This window comes from Salmo salar, chromosome 02 (genome assembly GCF_965601325.2).
Source record: "Salmo salar chromosome 02, fSalSal1, whole genome shotgun sequence".
Taxonomy (NCBI): Eukaryota; Metazoa; Chordata; class Actinopteri; order Salmoniformes; family Salmonidae; genus Salmo; species Salmo salar.
This window is the reverse complement of record NC_138292.1, coordinates 37045001-37052985: the sequence shown is the minus strand read 5'-3', so window position 1 is coordinate 37052985 and position 7985 is coordinate 37045001. Positions and strand designations below refer to the sequence as shown.

The window sequence follows — 7985 nt, the reverse complement described above, 5'->3', positions numbered from 1 at the left end:
GTCTTATGACTTGGGTGTAAAAGCTGTTGAGAAGCCTTTTGGTCCTAGACTTGGGACTCCAGTACCGCTTGCCATGCGGTAGCAGAGAGAACAGTGTATGACTGGGGTGGCTGGGGTCTTTGACAATTTCTAGGGCCTTCCTCTGACACAGCCTGGTGTAGAGGTCCTGGTTGCCAGGCATCATAGCCCCAGTGATGTACTAGGCCGTACGCACTACCCTCTGTAGTGCCTTGCAGTCGGAGGCTGAGCAGTTGTCGTACCAGGCAGTGATGCAACCAGTCAGGATGCACCTCGATGTTGAAGCTGTAGAACCTTTTGAGGATCTGAGGACCCATGACAAATCGTTTTAGTTTCCTGAGGGGGGAATTGGCTTTGTTGTGCCCTCTTCACAACGGTCTTGGTGTGTTTGGACCATTCTAGTTCGTTGGTGATGTGGACAGCAAGGAACTTGAAGCTCTCAACCTGCTCCACTGCAGCCCCCTCGATGAGAATGGGGGCGTGCTTGGTCCTCCTTTTCCAGTAGTCCACAATCATCTCCTTAGTCTTGATCACGTTGAGGGAGAGGTTGTTATCCCAAGTACTTCTCTGCAGCTGTCACCACACAACCTCTATTTTCTGTGACTTACGTTCCATTTATGCAGTACAGTTGACAACCATGGCTATGAATGCTAAGAAACCCACCTTACTGAAGCACATATTATTCCCAGCCCTCTCGATTGGTCTCTGCATACTCCAGGAATCCTTTCAGGATCCCTCACCCTGTACCCATCTTCCTCTACCACTGTTTTCACTGCTTCAGCGTACACACACACACGGACACACACACACGGACACACACACACGGACACACACACACACACACACACACACACACACACAGTACTACTCTGACCCTGGCAACCTATCTTTCTTTCACCGGACACCTCCGATCACCAGCCCCATGGGCACCCCCACAGCTTCCACACATTACTTTCTCCACCGATACTTCACATTCCTTTATCTCATTACCTACTGCACACTTCTTACATCTAGCAATCTCCCTCCTATACACTACTGCAACATGACCATAAGCTTGTCACCTAAAACACTGTACTATTTTTGGTTCTCTCGAGATAACTAACACATCCTAACTTGACCTTGTCAGGCAAAACTCAGCAGGTCAGACAATGTCTTCTGTTTCACCATGCTCTCCACCGGGTCTGCGTCGCACCAAACGACGGGTGTCACAGACACTAGGAATCTTCCATTAAAGCTGATCTTCCTCAACACTTAATGCTACCCACGTTATCACTCCTTTCAACGGTGCCCTGCTCTGAAGAGCAAAGCAAGTCACAGTTATTGTCCCTAGTACCGTAGTCCAGGGCGCCCGCTCCTTCTGGACAGAGGAAACATAATAAAGTCCACTTCGAGTTACTTTCACCAACCTCTTCTCCACCCAACCTGACACCACATATGGATCAGCTAGAATACAAGGATCCATTCTCTACACAAATCTCACTCCCACTGGGACAGAACCATCCCTGTCATCATCGGGACGAGGAACGAACTTGGCGGTCCTCACCGCACGTGTTTCACCCTCACTCTTGTCAGGTTCCATCTCTGAGCTACCGGAGCACATAACCCTCTTTTTCCACTTGATGGCAACCTTTCTCACAACATCGCTTCCCTCTACACTCAGTTCCTTTTCGGCGGTTACCACTGCACCTGCCACCACATTGAATTAATCCTCACTCTTGTCACGTTCAATTTCCTTCTGTAGCTCTTCCAAAAGTTCTGTGTGATCCTCTATTCCATATTCACTCAAAACATGTTACACTTTTCTCCTTTTTTTCTTCTCCACCTGCCATCTTCTCCTTCATCATATCTTCCAGAAGGCTTGTGAAATCCCCCACTCCATATTTACGCATAATATGTTCCACTTTCCTCCTTTCTTTCCTGTCCACCATCTTACAGGTCATCTCGACTTGGCGCCCGGTGGAAACCCTTGTCTTGTCTCAAAATCTTCTGACATTCACTGTCAACTGTGAGACCTTATATAGACGGGATGTTTCTTTCTAAATCATGTCCGAACAATTGAATTGGCTACAGGTAGACTCCAATCAAGTTGTAGTGATATCTCAAGGACAATCAAAGGAAATTAGATGCACCTGAGCTCAATTTGGAGTGTCATAGAAAAGGGGTGTGAATGCTTATATAAATTAGATATGAATGTATTTCATTTTCAATACATTTGCAAACATTTCTAAAAACAGTTTTTCACTTTGTCATTATTGGGTATTGTGTGTAGATGGGTGAGAAAAATAAAAATGTCATCCGTTTTGAGTTCATGCTGTAACACAACAAAATGTGTAATAGGTCAAGGGGTATGAATACTGAAGGCACAAGTTTGCACATTAGCTACATCACCCAGATGACCTCATCGAAGGAACAGTTCCCGCCCCATCCCTAAGCCTTGAAACGATTGCCTACCTCTCCTTTCTCTGCAGCCAATCGGCGTATGAAGGTTCCCTCCTCTCCCGTTTCCATTTGACGTTAGCTACAATGGGACATTTCAGTCAAAAAGTATCGTGTGGTCATTGGTGTTTTGGATTGGCAGTCAACATCAGTCTGTTTTGCGATTGGCAGGCGACATAATTTGGCTACCTCAGCTGGCTCGACTCAGAAGCGCCTTGGTTGACATTGTTGTTGTTGTAAGAAACTACTTTGTCGTTGAGTCCTGTTTTGGATTTACAGTAGACTGCAACCTCTGGATTAGCTGAAAGTCAGGAACAACTGGTCTAATAAAGGTGGAGGTTTTCACAGTATTTGTCAAGAGGGAGGACCGTTATGGGACGATGAAAGAAATGTCTGCGAGGCCGCTCAAGGTAAGCAGACAAGGGACACTCAACTGCTAGCGACTTTAGCTTGTAACATTATAGCTAGCTGGAAACATTTTGGACAGGACGACCCGTAGCTGGCTTTGTATGAACCTTTTTAATGAGTTGGAATGGTACGTTTTAAGTTGGAGACTCCTAGACGGCTAAACATGAAACATAGCGGGTTCGATTTACCAACTAGTTAACATAGCTGATGTTAGCTAGTCAGCCCAGTTAGCTAACTAATTTAGCTACAATCTAACTAGCTAGACTTGTTACCGTAACTTATTAACGGGATAGCTAGCTATAACGTTAGCTTCCAATTTAATTCAAGTCACGTTAACAATGTCGCTTCGGTTACTGTGCCTTGCTAGCTAACGTTAACTACGTCCAGGATAACTTTGCTAACATTAGCTAGCTGGCTAGTTCTCTCTCTTGCCCATCTGCCTAGTTAACCAGAAAAGGATAGGACGAAAATGTACTATGCTTTGTTAGCTAACGAACGCTTAGCCCATTCATAGACGATATACACACACCAGTCGGCTCCTTTAGTAACGTTACATTATTGGGCTAACGTTAGCTGACTAGTTAGCCATTCTACTCTCTCCTTGTATCCTCCTACAACTCTCTCCTTGTATCATCCTCTCCCCATCTAACGTTACGCCTATGAATCCATTTGAGGAATGAGCAACTTCAAACGGGAGGCCTCTGTCAGTCAATTGTTGGTGAAATATTCAGGATGTCGTAGCCCTGTTGCTTGCTGTAATTAAAGTTTAAAGTAAAGCCATAGACATGCAGAGTATCAAATGCTATATCAATGCAAGGGACTCCTGCTTTATAGTTATTTACCCCAGAAAGTTTAATATTTGCCTGTATTTAGGCTATTGCTTAGTTAACTGTGAAACATTGATAATACATTTCAATGACACTCTTAGGTCACTAATATTCTTCCCTGGATGTTTGAAGCCAGGGACATAGGCTTTGACAGCTCCACAGTGTGTTTATTTAAAGACCTCTCGTCATTATGTAAACTATGCGTTGCGCCATTGCCAACACCACTACAATGAAAGGGTATCATTACACTTAGACTTGAATTATTCAGCTCTTTATTTACAATTTATTTTGTTTGCTTGTAGTCTAGTGTCGGCAGACAACCTGCAACATAAAAGTAGGACAGAGAGACAGGCTCTTCACTGCTTAGGCCTACAGGGCCTTCTCTCTGTTTCATTATGTAAAGAAGGCACATTGTTAGAAGATGAGGAAGACTAACCCTTATCAACTCTACCTTCCCTGCAGCTTTCTGACTGCTGTTTGTATGCACTTGAACCAGAACCCATGCTTGTCTTCCTCCCACTACAAGTACACTATGCATTATAACATCATTGCCAGATGAAGCATAATTTGGGGATTTGTTATGATATCTGTGCTTTGGCAGGAAATTTACGCTCAAGACTGTGTGATTGTGGTGTCATTCAAGTTGTGACCATTTGCATTAAAACACTAGTCGATCGAGCTACCACTTGAGGAGAGGGAGAGAAAACAAAAGGGACAGATGCAGCAAATGCCTTTTATATTAGTACAAGTAGAATTCAGAGGGAGCGCACAAGCACAGTGGAATTCTGAGGGATCTATTTTTGCAGTGGGAGGAAGAAATGCATCTAGCCCTCCCACCTCTACTCATTTCAATGGCAATGCAGGGGGATGCTGGAAAGGAAAAATGGAAGGGCTAACTGGCAAGAGGAGTGTTCCTCAGTGAGCAGACTGCTAGGGTGTGAGTGCAAGTTTGCATCGTTACGCAAGTCTTCCCTTTTTCAAGGAACGCATTGATCCATACAGCGTCACACAGAACACCTGAGGCCATCTTTTGGGGAGACTGTATAGTGTCCCTCTGTGATATTGAGATTCTCAAGTACAACTAAGACACTGTGAATGTCAAATATGTTACTGTTGGGTGGTGCTTTGCATGAGGTGATGTCAGTCTCCTTTAACAATCACTCTTCCAGATAGCTGACACAGACACAGGAACCTTGGTATAAAACTCTTTAGTAATAAAATGCAATTGCAGACAGAGATTCACATACAGAGTACCTCAGTAGTCTATAGTAAAGATCTGTGTGGCGAAACAGGAGAACACAGACCCTACCGTCAATCATATCTTAACATTGTTGCATTGGATTGAATACAAAGTATCTAAGATGAGAAAACATGTCTTGACTGTGGTTTCTCACTTTACTATCTCGGCCTTGAGGCTGGGTGACTATCAGCAGGTGCAGACAATTCTCAGCCTGAGAACTAAAGCAGTACATCTCCATTTACCCAGTAATTTTCCATCATTGCGCATTGCAAGCATACAAAGGTTATCATATATATATATATGCATACATACATACATACATACATACATACATACATACATACATACATACATACATACATACATACAGTGGGGGGGGGGGGAAAGTATTTAGTCAGCCACCAATTGTGCAAGTTCTCCCACTTAAAAAGATGAGAGAGGCCTGTAATTTTCATCATAGGTACATGTCAACTATGACAGACAAAATGAGAAAGAAAATACAGAAAATCACATTGTAGGATTTTTAATGAATTTATTTGCTAATTATGGTGGAAAATAAGTATTTGGTCACCTACAAACAAGCAAGATTTCTGGCTCTCACAGACCTGTAACTTCTTCTTTAAGAGGCTCCTCTGTCCTCCACTCATTACCTGTATTAATGGCACCTGTTTGAACTTGTTATCAGTATAAAAGACACCTGTCCACAACCTCAAACAGTCACACTCCAAACTCCACTATGGCCAAGACCAAAGAGCTGTCAAAGGACACCAGAAACAAAATTGTAGACCTGCACCAGGCTGGGAAGACTGAATCTGCAATAGGTAAGCAGCTTGGTTTGAAGAAATCAACTGTGGGAGCAATTATTAGGAAATGGAAGACATACAAGACCACTGATAATCTCCCTCGATCTGGGGCTCCACGCAAGATCTCACCCCGTGGGGTCAAAATGATCACAAGAACGGTGAGCAAAAATCCCAGAAACACACGGGGGGACCTAGTGAATGACCTACAGAGAGCTGGGACCAAAGTAACAAAGCCTACCATCAGTAACACACTACGCCGCCAGGGACTCAAATCCTGCAGTACCAGACGTGTCCCCCTGCTTAAGCCAGTACATGTCCAGGCCCGTCTGAAGTTTGCTAGAGAGCATTTGGATGATCCAGAAGAGGATTGGGTGAATGTCATATGGTCAGATGAAACCAAAATATAACTTTTTGGTAAAAACTCAACTCGTCGTGTTTGGAGGACAAAGAATGCTGAGTTGCATCCAAAGAACACCATACCTACTGTGAAGCATGGGGGTGGAAACATCATGCTTTGGGGCTGTTTTTCTGCAAAGGGACCAGGACGACTGATCCGTGTAAAGGAAAGAATGAATGGGGCCATGTATCGTGAGATTTTGAGTGAAAACCTCCTTCCATCAGCAAGGGCATTGAAGATGAAACGTGGCTGGGTCTTTCAACATGACAATGATCCCAAACACACCGCCCGGGCAACGAAGGAGTGGCTTCGTAAGAAGCATTTCAAGGTCCTGGAGTGGCCTAGCCAGTCTCCAGATCTCAACCCCATAGAAAATCTTTGGAGGGAGTTGAAAGTCCGTGTTGCCCAGCGACAGCCCCAAAACATCACTGCTCTAGAGGAGATCTGCATGGAGGAATGGGCCAAAATACCAGCAACAGTGTGTGAAAACCTTGTGAAGACTTACAGAAAACGTTTGACCTGTGTCATTGCCAACAAAGGGTATATAACAAAGTATTGAGAAACTTTTGTTATTGACCAAATACTTATTTTCCACCATAATTTGCAAATAAATTCATTAAAAATCCTACAATGTGATTTTCTGGATTTGTTTTCTCGCATTTTGTCTGTCATAGTTGAAGTGTACCTATGATGAAAATTACAGGCCTCTCATCTTTTTAAGTGGGAGAACTTGCACAATTGGTGGCTGACTAAAGACTTTTTCCCCCCACTGTACATGCATGCATACATACATACATACATACATACATACATACATACATACATACATACATACATACATACAGTAATCATGGCATTGGTGTAGCCCCACACCTGACCCCCAGGGTAACCCCCAACATTACACAAAAAAAAAAAATTAAAAATGACAGCATCACATGGAACAAAATGGTGTTCGAATGGCATTTGTTTGACAGTGATCACTAATTGTTTTGCGTAGAGCCCTTTGACTCTTGACAATGAAACATGGCAAATCTGTGGTTCATAGCTTAATTTGCAACTTTTCATGCTTCTCCACCAACATTCAAATGGTTTGTTTTTTGCCTCGAAATTGCCCTGTGATGTATAAACACTACACTATGTCAAACTGGATGGCTGGCTGAATCACAGGTGGGAGAAACATGACACTGACAGAGAGCATTATCGCCATAATCCATCAAGGCAAAGGATTATCCTATTGACCTGGTGACGTCATAATTCGCTTCGGTTTTATCACCAGTTGAGCATTGTGGAAGTTTTCAGGGTGTGCTTGGTTAATTTATTGGTGTCCTTTAGCTTATGTGTGACACACAGTGAAGTCATCCACACATGACTGATCTGTGTGCAGTTCCCTTGTGAGCACTCATGTCTTATTCGGACAGTTCTGTGGAGAAAAAACCCTGGAGTCCATCCATTTGTCCTTCAGGATCCTTTCCCTCTTTCCACTCTCTTTAGCTAGCACTCTCCAAGCTCTAGTCTAAATGGTTTGTCACTGTACAGTTTATAAATGCTCAAGCCCTACCTATGTGAAGTTATGAGTTAAGCCTAAACCCTCTCTCACAGAGCCATTTAGCCTTCCATTGTGTTGGTTGGCTTTAGCCATCTTGACTGTCTCTGTGTGGTAGTAGAGACTGAATATTATATTTCAATGTGGAACCCTGCTGCCGCAGCAACACCTAGACTAGAGATACAATTTTAGTGGTCTCTCGCTGGGCTCCCCCAAACAGCTGTTCAGTAAGAGTGTGTTTCAAGGATCCAGTGTCAGCTTCAGTGCCAGGCCCATGTAGATTAAAACTATCCCCATAGGATCCCTCTACCCC

General features: G+C 43.6%; 1 protein-coding gene across 1 annotated transcript in view; it reads left to right on the top strand.

Annotated features, from left to right (window-relative positions):
- The first annotated feature begins 2605 nt into the window (after window positions 1-2605).
- The window catches only part of LOC106581836 (OTU domain-containing protein 7B), a 36227-nt gene continuing 30847 nt past the window's right edge, over window positions 2606-7985 (top strand). Inside the window, exon 1 of the mRNA XM_014164243.3 lies at window positions 2606-2864. The gene's annotated coding sequence lies outside the window, so the exon portion shown is untranslated. The remainder of the gene's footprint in view (window positions 2865-7985) is intronic.